The sequence below is a fragment of the Phocoena phocoena genome, chromosome 2 (genome assembly GCF_963924675.1).
Source record: "Phocoena phocoena chromosome 2, mPhoPho1.1, whole genome shotgun sequence".
NCBI classification, from domain to species: Eukaryota; Metazoa; Chordata; class Mammalia; order Artiodactyla; family Phocoenidae; genus Phocoena; species Phocoena phocoena.
In genome coordinates this window covers 3,940,341-3,949,462 of record NC_089220.1, presented here as the reverse complement: position 1 = coordinate 3,949,462, position 9,122 = coordinate 3,940,341, and the positions used below count along the sequence as shown (strand labels likewise).

Genomic DNA, 9,122 nt, shown 5'->3' with positions numbered 1-9,122 from the left:
ATCAAATCCAGACACCTTAGCATAAGATATATTATACCAGCTAATTCCCCTGGAGAAAAAACTCTCATCAGTCACTCCTTAAGACCCTTCACTGGCTAAAACCCAAATGCCTCTGCATGAGGGTTCAAAAATGAGATCATATCCCTCCCCCGAATGAGATGCTTGAATGCCTTCAACTCTCACATAAAATCACATCTCCTTGGCATGTTATAAAAATCTGATCATATTGTCTTTACCATAAAAATCCACTCTCGTAGCTCTGCTGAAATGTGTACGTTTGATCGTGTAACTCCCCAGTTTAAAACTTTTCAAGGTTTCTTCATAGCCTGTAACATAAAGTCCCAACTACTCATCGTAAAATACAGCGTTTTACCATGTAATTTATCTTCGGACTGGTCTATAAAAACATCCTCACATCTCACCCCGTCATTCTTTGAAACCCTTTATTGGCTTAAATCCAAACTTATTAGCATGATATAAAAATTTGATCTTGTCATCCCTTAAAATAAAATTCACGCTTTCTAGCACGGTCAATAAAGTTTGATCTTGTCACTGCACTTAAAATCTCACAGTGTCTCTTGATTGTGGAATTATGGAAAAAAAATCCAAAATCTTAGCATCATATGTGAATTTTATTTTGTAATGTCGCTGCATACTCTTTATCTAATACAACAAAGCTCAGCATGTCACGCTCTTAGAACTTTTTATTGCCTAAAATCAAATTCCTAGGCACGTGCAAAAATCTCATCATGTCAGAGCCTCAAAATAAATTCCACGTTTCTGTGCGTATTCCCAATGTCGATCATGTAACTCCTCTGATCAAAGTCTTTCAGCCTGACTGTCAGCACCAATCAGATCTCCTTGGTGTGCTCTTAAAGTCAGACTCTGGCACCCTTCGACATGTAAAGTCCAGATGTTTTAGCATGATACTTAAATGTGTGCCTCTTACTTTTCTCTGCACAATTTTCCAATGTTCCCTCATTGCCTGTGATATAAAGTCCAAAGCCTTAAAACATATTTGATGTTTTTTTGCAGACTTACCTCCCACAAGCAAAAATCTCCCCATCACATTTCTTCAAACACACTGGCAAGAATCCAAACTCAGCATGATTATAAAGGTTTGATCCTGTCACTTCTCAAAATAAAGTCCAAATTTCTTCCCCCCAAACCCCAAATCTATTCATGAAACCCCCCACTTAAAATCTTTTTAATGAATTTTCATCACTAACAAAATGTCTCCCTGTCTTAGCATGGCTTCCAAATTTAATCATGGTTTCCTCAGTTTAAAACCCTCCACATGCATGTCCATAACATACAATCCAATTGCCTGAGCATGAAATGCAAATTGGACCACGTGTTGGCTATACTGAAGAGTCGTCACATTGCTCTTTATTACTTAGGGTGTAAAAAGCCTAAATTTGCACAAAACCAACATTTTGCACCGTCTACGATTCTTAGCTTCAGTTTCTTATTCCTTTCACCCTTCACTCCTCAAAGACTGGGTTTCTTACTTCTCGCCCCCCAAACACATCTGGATTTCACTGTCCCAGGTCCTTTTATTTTTTAAAACTCATCTCTCTACCTATGATTCATTAATTCACGCAGCATGCCCTGATTCTTTTTTTCCGGACCAGGCATTACGCTAGATCTCCAAGATAAAGGAATGGAGGCAACCTTGCAGAACGTCACCAGCAAAGAGATGAGAACCACACCCTTGTGTTCAATACTGTGGCGGAGGTGAGCTCGGGGTCCTGGAGGGGCAGGGCGGGGGTCTCCCTGTACTCCTGCGAGCGCCCCCTTGAAGCTCCACTGGGCTCAGCTGTCTGCCCCTTTGCAAGGGCTTTGGGCATCGTCGGAGACCCACGTACCGCTTTGGACAACCACTGTGGGCTTCCTTCTGACTCCTGTCCTCCACGGGCCCACCCACCGCAGCCCCATGCAGCCCAGGGGCTGCCCCTGCCTCTCCTCTGGGCTCTCCGGAAGTAGAATTCGCAGTCCTACGAATGAAGCTGGACACAGGTTGAAGTCTCAAACCTCACAAAAATTTCTTTCAGAAATGTCTACTGATTTGGAAATTCTTAACCTTACCAAAAAAAAAAAAAAAAGAAAAAAACCCTCCAAAATCCAGGATGATTTAGTGCACCCGGTTTGGGTTCTTTGGGTTGGACCCTCTTTCTTGCCCTCCCGACCCTCACACACAGACAGCCCAGCCTCACCACCTTCAGTGCCTGGAGCCTTCTCGGTCAGGTCAGCTCCTCGCTCGCCTCTGAGCAAGTGACCCATTGGGTCAGGGCTGCCAACGTGTGTCTGTGAAGGGTTGGGTGTGGGGAGACGTGGGGGCGCCAATCCCTCAGCGAATACCTCTCCCCGTCAGCTCACTTGCACAGTAAAGGAAATCTGATTTTAAAAATAGAGCTTGGAAGAGGAGCTGAGAGGATGTTTAGGAGCGGGGTTGAGCCTGGGGCGGGGGGCGGAGGCCCAAGTTGCTGGGGAGAAGGTAGGACAGCGAGAAAGAGGAGGGGTGAGGGGGGAAGGGGAAGGAGGGCTTCTCGTGTTCCCCTTTTCCGGCCTCCCAGACGCTGGCTGTCACACCTGGAGCCCCCTGGCTTTCTAGGCCGTCAGGTGGGCACCAGGGCTGTTGTCAGGTGAAGACCCCTCTCTGCCCTGCGCGGCCTCAAGGCTGTGCTCAGAACCAGTTGGGCTCGAGGGACACAACTGCCGGGTCTTGGGGGCTCGGTCGTCTGGAAATGAGTGTCTTTCATGTGCTGCTCCCTGCACTGCCCCAGTCCTGCTGGTGGCATGGATGGAATGGGGTATCACGATGCGGGTGGGCGCACAGGGGCGCTGGGAGGGCCACAGGCTGTTGTTAGTTATTCTGTTAAACTAATGTCAAGGTCAAGTTGTGCCCTTAGCAGGCTGAGGCTGGGGGTCCTTCTTGATTCCCCTGGTGTGGACCAGTGGCGTGGTCCCTCTCCGCATTCAGCTTGCTAGTTGGGAGCAGAGGAGAAGGGTGGTGGGACTTCTGAGGGTGGCTCCCTGAGGGTCCCAAGAGTAGCTGGGATTGGGTCCCGGGTCCCAGTGGACCATGGGACCTTCAAGGGCTGCTGGCCTGGCAGAGCTCAAGTTGGGGGTCCCTCCCTTCCGAGACCCTGCCTTGGCACTCAACTCCCTGACTTGCGCTAAAGACCCCTTGGGCCTTACAGATAGGAGACCCTTCTCACCTTGGCCCAGAACAGCTGGTCTCTGTTACTCCCCTTTCTTCCCCTGGGGCCTGGACAGAGGTCCTTGACTGTCAGGCCCCCCCCCGGGCCTCCGACATAACTGGGGACACTAGAAGGGGGAAACGGTGACTCAGGAAGACAGCGAGTTATGGCAGAGCTGGGGCTGTCCCCTGGGCTTCACCTCCACCTCCATCCTGGGCTAGGTGGAGGTCTCCTGGAGAGGGTTCCTGCAGCCCCTCGCCTCCCCAGGCCGTCGAGGTGAAGGGCAGTGCCCCTGACCCAGCAGTGTTCCCTCCGATGCAGAGTGCCTGTCCTGCCACCGCTTGACTGACAGTCAATTGGGGCAGCTGGATCCCTCTGACCAGAATAACCCGGGGAGGGGGAGAGTGCCACCTGCGGGCGGGGCCAGGAGAGGGTCACGGGGAGAGTGGCCTCCTTCTTTGGGCTGCCCCAATCGGCCGGGCCAATCAGTTGGTCCTAAGGCTGCTCTTGCCTTTCAAGGCAAGTGGGCAGGGCAAGGAGCCCGTACCAGCTGCCAGCCTGGGGCCCACGCTGACTTGCAGGCTGCCCTTCTCCCCCTGGGCCCTCAGTTTCCCCACATCTGCAGGGAGGCTTAGGCTGTGGTCTTCTCACTTGTCCCCTGTAGTTCTGGGGTCCTGAGAGGAGCTCGAGGGGTGACCCTGGCAGGCGGAAGGTAGTTCCACCAGCCACTCTTACAAACTGGGGGCTCTCGTACTAGTTCCACAGTTGGGAACACAGGCTGGGTGGCTTCTTTCAGTGTTGGTCCAGGTTTGACAGCTGGGCTGGGAGGGGTCTCGGTGGACTTTTCCGCATCTCTGGTGGGCTCCCTCTGTGCCTGGTGTGCTGTGGCTTCAGGCCTAGGAGCGTGGGGTCTGGGGGCGTGCAGGGCATCTTGGGCCGGAGTGGGAGGCCAAGGCTGGCCTCAGCCTCCCCATTCACATAATGGAAGGAGCACGGCCTTCCCAGGGGAGGTGGGCGCAGCAAGCCCTTTGTAAACTGTGAAATGCTACCGACGAGTCAGGGCCTGTTATTTTCATTAGGACCCTTGCGATGACTACTTTTAGAACACCCGCTATAATTGGAATGGTCAGACAGACTCAGACTGTTTTCACGCATGGTGTCAACTTTAATTTTCCCATTAACCCTGAGAGGTGATGACGCCCTGCCTTGCAAGTGAGTGAACCAGAGTCCAGAGGGTGGAGCGGCTTGCCCAGGAGCCGTAATTAGCGGGGACGAAGGCGCTCGGATCCAGGTCATTGAACGGCCCCGGCAATAAGCCGCCTGTGACTGGAGCTACTGAGGGACGGGGGCGGGGGGGCGGTGTAGGGTGCAGAGGCATGTGTCCTCCAGATGGGGGTAATTAGCGCTCATTTATTAAAATGGGTGTTTCCCGAGTGTCTGCTCTGTGTCAGGCTTGACCCTGGGCACAGGGCCCCTAATACTGACTTCGTTCCTTATCGGGTGGGCGTGTTCTGGTCTCACAGCTTTAACTGGGATTCAGAGAGCTCGGATCAGGAAGGAAGAGGCAGAGGCAGTGTTCAAAGCCAGGCTTAAGCTTTCTTCCCTGCACTGGTGGACTGAGGGGCAGGAACCGATGCCCTGGGTGCAGTGGGCAGTGGCCATTTGGGGCCCCTGAGGACTGGAGGGGCCCCTTGCGTTTCATGGCCCGACGGGAGCCCAGACCAAAGGAGTGGGGACCTCGGTGTCTCCCCTCCGTCTCCTCGAAAATCTCACTCACGCGGTCATCCCCGACTCATTTTGGCTGGTTTGGTCGTGGGCAGAGGGACAGGACAGCTGGCCCAGGACCTGCTAATTATAGCCGCTCAAGTATTTGAGCAGAGCTATGGAGTCCTCCATGTCATGGTTTTTTCTTGCAGGCAAGCCAACCCTTTAACCTCTCTTCCTGAGCGCTGGCCCAGGCCCCGTTCATTGCCCAGGCCCCCCAGGGGGAGGTCAGCATGAGGTCCCCACCCCAAGTCTTACCTTTGATGCAAGCGATCAGTGGCTCTGCTCCTGTCCCGTCAGCTGGAACTTCGCTTCTTTCTAGAAAGTTGTTGGATAAATGGGTTTCTTTAAGTATGAAAGCCTAGGTTTGGGAGGTGCATGCGCTCTCCACAGTAGCACCACAGTCCACTCACAGCCTCTGTCTTGCTTTTCTCATGGGACTGTATCACGTCATGTGATACAGTCCCCCCATCGCTACGTTTGGGTCCCTCCGTGATATTTCTTGAGCACTTACTATGTGCCAGGCACTGTTTTCATTCCTCTGATCCTCAGAATACCCCGTCAAGGTGTTAGTTATTATCCCCATTTTGCAGAAGAGGAGCCTGAGGCCCAGAGACAAACCTCAGAGCCTATGGGTCGATCTCACTTCTGTAACTGGGACTGACCCAGGCCGCACATCTCATCGGTCTCAGGGCCCGCATGTCAACCCAGCTAAGGTCCACACTGGCGGCACTTGGGTCCTGCCTTTGCTCTGTGACACCTCAGCTCTCGGCAAGCCCCCTGTTCTTGCTGGACCCCTGTAGTGTTTTGTTCTGCCCCTGATGTCAGTCTGCACTGGCTACTCCTTGCTTCACCCCTCCCCCTTAGCACACAGTAGAGTAGGGCCGCCGGCAGCAGGCGAGGCCCGGGGCAGCGGCTCAGAGAGGTGGCCTGCGCCTCTGCCAGGGGACCTGGTGGGCATTTTCTCTTCTCCCCTCCCAGGTGGCGGAGAGGTGAGATGGCGGCTTTCTCCAGGAAGGGAGTAGATGCCTGGCCCAGGATCGAATAGAAAGGTCTGAAAAATGATATTTTTTAATCCCTGATTTGTACATTTGAACAATTTGTAAATGTGTAGAGTCCTCAGGAGGGAACTAACTCAAGCCCTTTGTTCTGCAGCTGAGGCTCTCACTGCCCCCGGTGGGCAGTGAGTCGGTGCATTCCCGAGGCCAGGGTGTGGCCTAGCCCTGGCCCCCAGGATGGCACACTTGCCCAGAGGAGTGTGAGGCCCTCCTAGGCTGACCTTGAAGCAGACCAGGTACGTATGCCCTGCTCTGTCACACTGACAGCCTCTTTGGGAGGTAGGGCCCTCAAAGACTGGGGGCCCTATATTAAGATAGTAATATAATTAAAAATCCAGGACGACACTGTTACTCTTTTCTGTCCGTTATACATCCCCCCAGGGAGATGTTAAAATCTCTCACCGTAATACAGAGGGATGCCTACAGCTGGGGTGTCCGTGATGGGGGCTTAAGGGGTCTGCTCGGGGGGCAGGAGAGGGTGGGCTGCCCTGGGAGGAGGTGGGTGGCCTTGGACTATAATTCCCCTCGCCTGCTCTGGTAGGATGGGGACAGCCATCTTCAAGTGTCGCCTTGACGCTTTTAATGAAGTCAACTATAAAATGCCTGGCACATATTAGGTGCTCAGCCTATGCAAAAATGGTTCTTCTTTCAGGTGGATCTGTCCCTTAACTGTCCCTTTGAAAGCCCTTCTCATTTTTGTAGAGTCCAGAGGGGAACAGGGAGGGTTAGACAGGTCAGCGTTGGGTACAGAGGGCCTTTTCTTGAGTCAACCCTGTAACTTTATTGGCATTGTGGGATTTATGTAGCCTTTCTGAGGAATGAACTTCTTCAGGTGGAATGACCTTGGTCCGGAGGCAGATACAGGTAACCTGGGTACTGCTGTATTTTATTTTTATTTATCGTAAAAATCTTTTGTAGCTGCAAAACTATGACAAGCATCTCAAAGCATTCACCAGGACCAAACCCTGTCCGAGATAAAACACCATGTAATAAATAGCGGAGGCTTACATGCGGGAAAGGTGATTAAGCGCCGGCAGAGGGCTGGCTAACCTGTACTCACATTTCTTCCGCCCAAAGTCGTGGTTGAAAATAAGTGTCTGCCTGGCAGAGGGGAGAGAACTCAGAAGGTCCTGCCTGTGTTAGCTTAGGGAGGGGGAGACATTAACCAGCTAACTAGTCAGTCCATCTGTGCACAGGGAGGCCAGGACAAAACCTGATTTCAGGCCGCTTTGGGTTTCAAGTTGGCTTAGTTTTGTGTTCTTGGGCTCGCCGAGCCTTGATGTCTTGATCTGCGGATAAAGGGTCTTCCCAGTCGCACACTCAGTTTGTGCCTGCGACAGCTGGAGGGGACCTGGGGAGCCGGGTCTGAAGCTTACTGTGCAAGCAGGGGTTGGGGTGCCTGGGGGAGAGAAGGGGTTCTGATGGGAAGTCGGGGTGCGGTGTGCTACCCGGGACGTGAAGGGGGGCAGGCAAGGACCTGCAAGTTTGCACCCCATTCTCAGGGAGCTGACATGTTAGCCACACCCCCTGTTGGTTAGAACTGGGGCGTGGGCAATGTGACAGCTGTGGGTTCCGCCCGGCTGGGAGGCTGCCGGTGCACGTGGGCTACAGGGCTGCTGCTCCCCAGAGGATCCCGTATACCCTTCGCCCAGGACTGTCTCGTGTCACATTCTCCCGAGTCCTCATTCTAATTAGCTAATCCCTGAGAACACGGACCAGGGCATTAGCTTTAGGGCCTCTTAAAGACCAGAAAGGAAAGTCCTCCCCGATGGGTGCCTTGCAGACACCCGCCCCGTGGCTCTGGAGGGACTTGGGGCCTGTGGGTGGCTCAGTCACAGCCAGCAGGCACACACCTGCTGGCCTCATGTCACTGACACGCCACTCGGAGGCCCAGGGCTCCAGTTTTAGAACATAGAAAATTCTGAAAAGAATGATCTGGGAGATACAATAAATCCCTCATGTCTGCAGACCTTGTCTGGGGGAGATATGCTCACTCCTGATCCAACAGTCAAAATGCTCTTCCTTTTGTATTTGTTAAAAAAGAAAAAGCTAAAAGCTAACAGAAACCCCACACACAAACACAGCAAAGCAAAACAAAACCCACACACAAAATGTTTATTTTAATTATGCCAGAAATGCATTGATAATTAATACGCTCATTACGGAAAATCAAACACTGCGGATAAAAGCTAAAGCCATCGTCAACTCCTTCCTCCATCCCAGTAGCCCCCCCCACCCCCCAATCACCACCATTTTAACTCCTGTTGTCAGAGTCAGGTGTCTGGTTCCAGACTTCTTTTTTTTTTCCCTGTGCATTTGCATATATATCTAAATAGACCTCTCCAATATATGATTTTTTTTTTAACGTAGACTATATCACCATGTACATTTCTTTTTGCACAGCTTGTTTCTCTTCACTCAAGAATGTGCTTGGAGATCATAAAAGATAAACACCATTCCTTATAACAACACCTTAGTAGCCTGTATTCTGTACACACTGAAGTTGAGTTCACCACCTTGTCGCTGTCACTAAAGCTCCGGGTCCTTCCCCGGCGGGGCTGGCTTGTGGAAGCAGGTGTAAGTAATTGCCAAGGTCTGGATTTGAGGAGTGGGCTCACAAGTGTTTATGACATTATTACAAATGAATATATGAATGCATAAATTAGCAAAATAAAAGCAGGACATGCCTGGACCAATGATGAGAAAGTGTTTGTGAACAAAGGATCGTGATTAATCCAGCTCTGCGCAGAATACTGAGGTCCATTAAAAGACAATAGGTCTCTGCTGTTTCATTCTTTTTAAGAGCTGTTTAATATTCTGGGGTGTGTTTGCACCATTGTTGATTAGAGCTTCCTCTGTTGTTGAAAATCCCAGCTGTAAGTCTGCTGGGGTAGGCCAGTGTGAGCCTATAGATGCTTTGGTCAAAGTCCTAGTCATCGGGGTGGGTCACGGGTCCATGTGTGCTCGTTACATTATTTAAGAAAATAAATAAGAAAGATAACATAAAATAAAAGAGGTCCTGGCATAGATAAATGAGGAGAGCATGTCATGAACCGAGGTTTTAATTAATATGATTTTGCTGAACTGACGCCTGCTG

General features: G+C 51.4%; 1 non-coding gene across 1 annotated transcript; it reads left to right on the top strand.

The window, feature by feature from the left end:
• The first annotated feature begins 8,713 nt into the window (after positions 1 to 8,713).
• LOC136119740 (small nucleolar RNA SNORD112) lies at positions 8,714 to 8,790 on the top strand. Its single transcript, XR_010655699.1, has one exon. It is a non-coding gene; the product is annotated as a small nucleolar RNA SNORD112 (small nucleolar RNA).
• The last annotated feature ends 332 nt before the right edge of the window (positions 8,791 to 9,122 follow it).